Below are 6,772 nucleotides of genomic sequence, written 5' to 3' on the forward strand. Positions count from 1 at the left end.
CCAGCTCAGGCCTTACAGATCATCTTGTCTAAGCCCCGGTTGGATACATTGGTACACAGACGTGCTCGCTGGTGGTCACATGGCTGACGCTGGAGCCACCTCCTCTGATGATCACTGCCCTCCTGTTTGCCTTGAGGTCTATAATAACCTGGAACAGATGACAAAGACTGCCTCCCAGGACTTTGCCAGACCTAATGGGGATTTGCGCAGCCTTGGAGAGATGGCTCCCATCTGGGGATCAGCCAGTATGTCTTCACCCCTAGAGCTAAGTTTCCACTGGGTGTCTGCCATGTCACTAAGCACCACAGTAGGACCTGAATTCAGTGGGACTGATTTCTGTCAGCTCCCTGTGTTCCTTCCTGATACACGTCCATTGTCTGACAGAGCAAAGCCAATCAATCTTTTATTGAGAGCAAATTTCTATGGTGTAACTCAACATGAAAGCCAGTGATTTCTGGAGGGCCTGGGGGATTTTTTTCGTGGTCTGCAATGTGATTAGGAGTAAAGATTGCTTGATGCCACAGGTCCAGGGCCAACCCCTGAGGGTTCCCCGGAGGAAAGGTACCCAGCGGAAGAGCAGGCATATTTAATGGAGAGTCGAAGCCTTATGGGGACCTACTCTGGGCAAAGAACTATGCCGGCCCCTGCAAGGGACACAAGAGAGGGTCCTAGCCCCTCTTACTCATTCAGTCCCTGCTGAAAGGAAGCACATTCCATGTTGGAATTTCTGGAAGGTATTTTGTTTTGATGTATGTCCTGGCTGACTTTCGGCCAAGCATTTACTTGCAATTTTGCCTTTTGCCTGTGAGCTACATTTTCAAATATCAACTTCACCTCAAATGCACAGGAAAATGATGATTACAATCACATGATTTTGGCATCCACATCAGGTTTCAAAAGTCCGCTTTGGGCCAGAGAGAGGAGAGACGCAAAGTAGCCATATACAAAGCACTTCGGTACAAATCTGTATGTACCCTCACAGGGATTTTTGCTCAGCTCTCTGGGGGGTGGGGGTGCATCTATGAGGGTGAAGAGGGAGGACAGGGCACCATGCAGTCATGCTCTCTACTCCACTGCACAGAAGCTCCAGGCCGGGAGCAGCAGCTGCCCCCTCAGCAGCCAGAGCTCGGCTCATCCCTCTGTAAGGACCTCGGTTTCCTCCCATGTTACCTATATTCACCTAGATGTGGGAACTCTGTTTCGTCTCACTTCAAAAGCACAGTGAGAGACGACCACTCAGAGCTATCACCCATGAGAACAGAGCACGTGCTTCATTTATTTTCAGTGCTGGGATAAGTTCTGAGTACTTAAGCAATTCAGAGACATCTGTTTTATCAGAAATTACAGAGATAGGAGTGATAAAAGCTGGCTATCTGGCTGCCCAGAGCGCAACGGCCAATTTCATGGGATCCTGTTAATTCTGGTGACTATGCAAGGGCAGCCAACCGGAAATACACATCAGGGCATAACATTCTCTCATTACGGCTCCACACCTATGCCGAGGTGCCCTGAGTAATTGATCATCATACAAATAACACTAAAAGATTAGAGGAGATGTGGAATTGCTCTGTAAATGAGGGCTATTATTATTATCTTCTTAATTCACCCTAAATTTTCTCTCTGTGAAGCTTAATATACTTCAGCTCTATCTTTCCCACATGAATGTAGAATTTCAGAGAGTGGGGGATTGTCCTGCATTTCGTTGGAACGTGTCTCCATAGTGGTGCATTTATAAATTCCAACAGACTTGACTCATCTGAGTCTAGTTAACATTTTTCCAAGGCATCAAGGAGATGAAAAGAAAGAAGAATATTTTCAGGAAAATGAAGGGTCTTTTTTTTTTTTTGATGAGGAAGATTGGCCCTCAGCTAACATCCGTTGCCAGTCTTCCTCTTTTTGCTGAGGAAGATTAGCCCTGAGCTAACATCTTTGCCCATCACCCTCTACTTTGTATGTGGGATGCCGCCACAGCACGGCTTGATGGGTGGTGCGTAGGCCCATGCCTGGAACCTGAACCTGCAAACCCCCGTCAGCACGACTTAAGCACTACACCACCGGGCTGGCCCCAGGAAAAAGAGGGTTAATGGGCCACTGCTGAAGGCTTGGAGCTAGGAGAAGAGTTGACTTCTGATTCAATATTGCTTTTCACAAAAGTGCCCGTGTGGGCTATGGGGACTGTGAGCCCATGGCAGTGATGCTACTAGAGAGGTTACAGGATGACAGTACCTGGCACCAAAGAGGTCTTCTGCTAACTTTTGGGCTGGTGTGAAAAGGAAATGGCATAACCTCCATACAGGAACACCTCCTCCCTTTCTGCCAGGTATTTCTTCTGATTGGAAATTCCAGTCTTGCCAAAGTTTTGCTCTCGGTAGGACAGAGGACTAGGTGGTGACTCAGGGCCCAGGAGACTCCTTGTACCTCTCACAACTTCCTTGTGTGGGCTTATTTGTGAGTCCTTGCCAGGGCCAGCAAGCAAAAAAGCCCCAATTGTTTCTATCTTAATTAAGTTACATAGGAAAGAAAAAGAACGAACAGGTAATTAATTCAGATTTTCTCACTGAAATCCAAAGTTCCCTCTTTCGTCTGGCCAGCAGGCAAGAGTGAACAGAAAGACTTGGCAAGTGCCTTCCTCATTCATCTCTTCAGCCTCTCCTCCTCCCTCCTGACACCCCCTGACCTTCTCAATTCCCCAGCTCTGCTCTCCAGAAACAATTGCTGCTAGCAAAGATATTCTATGCGTATACAAACATAGGTGATTACATAACACTCTTCTTTGTAAAACAACAACAACAACAACATGCACACATAGTAGCATGATTTCTACGTAGTTTTGCATCTTGTTTTCTTTTTTTTAACAGAATATTTCCCAGTGATCACAGAAGGAAGTATTTTAATAAGAACAATCTCATTTAACATGACTCTTGCATTTATCTTCGACAAAGCCTTTTCCCAGACATTCCTGCCATGAGGTGGAAGGCTCTAATCTGGCTCTCCTGCTTTTCTTTCCTCCTCTGGAAATTGAAGGGTGGCACCAAATGGCCTCTCAATTTGCTTCCAGACACTGAAATCTTTAAGATTCATTTTACAGGAAAGGAAATTGAACAGCAACAGGTTTCTGGATCTGCCTAGGGTCAAATGTAATCGTTTGCAGGGCAGGGATGGGAACCGAAGCCCTTGACTTCTTCTAACATCAGCATCTTGCCACCAGACCATGCTGCTGTTTGCCACTTACTGTTTCCTTCTTGGCTATGAGGGGCCTGGGAAATCCCAAAGCAGAAGCAAGACAACAATTTACATTCATGGGTGGGGAATTGATCTATCTGGCTAGACTAATCAAGTTTCTCTTCTGCTGATACAAAGATCTATTGATCCTGTCTCCAGTTGATGTCATGAGATGCGATCTATGTGGGTGAGAATAGGCTCCGGGGTAAAGGATAGCGGGAGAAGAGATTCTACACATGGTGACAAAATCAAGGTGATGTTAAAGGAAAAGAATCAATGGTGTTTGGTACAAGAAAAGAAAGTCACGAGCCACTCGTTAAAGTTAGCGATGACAAAGAATGATGCAAGGACCAGCTGTGTGCTCGAGAATGTGGAATGCAGTTGTGGGTAGATATAGTCATATTCCAATGAGCTAACTCTGTGGGAATCAAACTGTTTTCCATGTAAACTGTATTGTAGTTTGGGCATTATTATCTCTGTTTAGGATGAATAGAATCACAGTAAATTGTGAATTCAGCAAAGGGATGCCAAATGTTCTAAAAGTGAAGCTCTTCCAAACTACCCTTAACCTTAGAGTTGAGCAGGTGTGTTGGGGAGGGCTAGTCCCTTTCATCATGTGCTTTGGTGGCCATGTGCTTTGATGGTTGAGGCTCAGAGAGCAGAGGCCAGAATGGATCAGACCTGTCTTCTATGAGCCAGACCCTCGGCCTGGGCAGGGGTGCTGTGTTCGGGATTTACAAAGTCTGTTCACTTAGAAGTGGCCAAAGTGTCATTGAGCCATTGTTATAGGAGGTTTCACATTGTCAAGCAAGGGAACAGCCTCAGAGGAAGTGGAAACTGACGTTTGCTGAGTGCTGACATTGTGACTGACATTTGTGGTGGCCACTTTTACATTTACAGTATTAGTAAACTAGGGAACTGAGAGTCTGGGAGGTTGGGTAAGTAACGTGAGGATACACTGCTAGTACCTGGTAGACTGAGACTTGAACCCAGGTCCATCTGACTCCAAAGCTCATTCCCGTACCACTAAACTCTGCTGCTTCCCCATCTCACTGGAGGGAAGAGGAGAAAGAAATTTCCTACCAAAACTTGTTACGATGAGAATCCAAATCCCATGACTCCTATATTATTTCTACCTCTAGAAATGAAGTTATTTGAATTATTATAATGTTTGTTGCTGGGACACATCCTCTTCTTTAATACAAACAGAATGGTATAGAATGTGAGCTTAGCTCATGAAGAGTTTACAGTCTGGTTGTACAATAAGATCAGGACCCATACAAGTAGCAACCAGGTCATTTAGTGTAATTAAGGACATAATTGTGTGACGTGGAGTGCTGTATGAGTTCATACAGAAGATAAAGCTGAAGGAATAAGAGCTGTGATAACCCATAGAACTGGAAGGGATCTGCGTCAGTTAGTCTTTCTTAGACTTGTCCCAGAGAACAGAGCATGAGGCAAAGCTTAGGTGCTAATGTTTTATGGGAGGCACAATTCCAGGGCAGTGAGAGTGAGGGAGGAGGGAAGTGAAGCAGGAAAGGAGGGGAAGCAAATAAAAGGTGATATGTTACTGAACAGGCCACAGCTTCAGGAAAAGACACGGCTGGTTGCTTAGACACATGGGCTATCTTTGGAGAGGCCATACAGAACACAGTGTCCCAGAACAGCCCATTGAAGGGAGGAAGGGAGAGGGATTCATTCTCTCTCTCCCTCCTGTCTTACTGGTCAAGGATTTCCCATGAGTGATAGTTTCCCTGAACTTCCGGGTTGTGTGTCCAGATGCCTTTGGCAGTTGCAGGGAAGCCAGTTTCCATGGGCTGCAATTTAGCACTTCGTCCACACCCCTAAGAGAGGGGAGGGACCAGAGTCACCTGCGTCCTGTCAGGCCTGGGCAGCAGAGCTGCTGTGGCTGTCACTAAAGCAGGAGAAATGGAGCCCATGTTGGAGCTTGCACTCCCCTTGGTGGAGGCCGGGAGCTGCTCAGGGCTGGCAGATGTGGTGGGAGCAGCTGTGAAACGGGCGGTGGTGAGGGGGGTCTCCAGGAGTAAGCAACCAAGGGCACAGGAGACACGTGGGGTCAAGTGAATCTGAGGAGGTGTGTAATTGCATCTGATACAGAGTTCCAAAAGAAAAGAGATGGGGCATTCCAAGAGACAGAGTATTCTAGGGTATGCCATTCAAGAGATACAGTCATCTGAGAAAAATTCATTCACGATGGCACTCTTCCAGAGTATAGGGGAACCATGGGGATAATTCGATAGCTCTGGACCAGTAGCAGAAGAACTATCACCAACTCCGGACTGGAGGAATTTAGGGAGGGAAGCAATTACTGAACTCACAACACAGTCCTGTAGAGGAGGTCACCTTGAAAGGAACAATGACCTCTGGTTAAGGGACACTGCCAACCCCAGGGCAACCTTACAAAGAAGGAGTTAGAGGGTATGAGCTCCAATCAGAAGCCTGAGGAAGAATCTATTGATGTACTCATGCAGGTCAGTGCCCAGGGGCTAAGAACTGAGTGGAGAAGTGAAGAGAGTGGATCTAGAGGGGCATTTGGAAGATGTCTGGCATGGAGTCTCAGAGAGCACCTGGTCTATGTCTTTCCCACTCCTGCCATTTTTTTTTTTATTAGATGAGAAATGGTGTAGCTTGTTCAAGGTTATAGCACAAAGAGAGACTTTGCAGGGTGAGTAGGATGTGGCTGGGCAGAGGGAAGCTTGCCACAGGCCAGGAAAGAAGGTAAACAAATGCCCAGGGGCAGGAAGACAAGGCGTTTATGGAGCACTGAAGGTGTCGTCCTAATCAACAGAAATAGAAAGACTGTGAGAAATACTGGTAAATGGGTTGGGTGGAGTTCTACTTTGAAGGGCCTTGAAAGTAGGCAGGTCAGCATCCCCTTGGTGTGGCAGGAAAGAGGTTGCTATTGAAGGTTTTGAAGTGAAGGCAGCACTAAGCAAGATCAGCCTAGGCAGAACAATACATCCATTTTAGAAAAAAAGGAAATGGGATTCAGGGAGTCTGGGAAACTGTTAAATAAATACAGCAAAGGAGTGATGCAAGCCTGGCTTTGAATATGATGGAGGATCGTCATAAGATGTGCTTCAATGGGAAAATTGGTAGGAGTTACATACTGCTGGCAGTGGGGATGAAAGAGAGGAACAAGTCAATGGGAAACATAAGTTTTTAAGTCTGGGTGACCAAAGAGATGGCGGTGAGTTTGACAGAGAGAAGAAGGTGAGATGAGTGGTCATCTAGAGCGGGGTAGGGACTGGGGTGATGATGCGCTTCGGTTGGGACGTGTTGAGATTGGGAAAACTCACTACTTAATCATCTCTTCTAATCTTGACTTGTGCGACCAAGGTTATCTTCTAAGAGAGGATAGAGCGGTGACAAACCAAAGGGGGGGCAGTGGGAGCTGCCTTCCGGAATGCAGGAGATGAGGGGTGCATTGTCTATAGAGAACTCACAAACGATAATGAAATCCACGCAAAGTTGATGTGCTTTTGATATAATATGTCCTGGTCAGTGATAAAATGCTCCTTCCTGAAAA

The sequence above is a fragment of the Ceratotherium simum genome, chromosome 32, assembly GCF_057802395.1.
Source record: "Ceratotherium simum simum isolate JZ-2026a chromosome 32, ASM5780239v1, whole genome shotgun sequence".
NCBI lineage: Eukaryota > Metazoa > Chordata > Mammalia > Perissodactyla > Rhinocerotidae > Ceratotherium > Ceratotherium simum.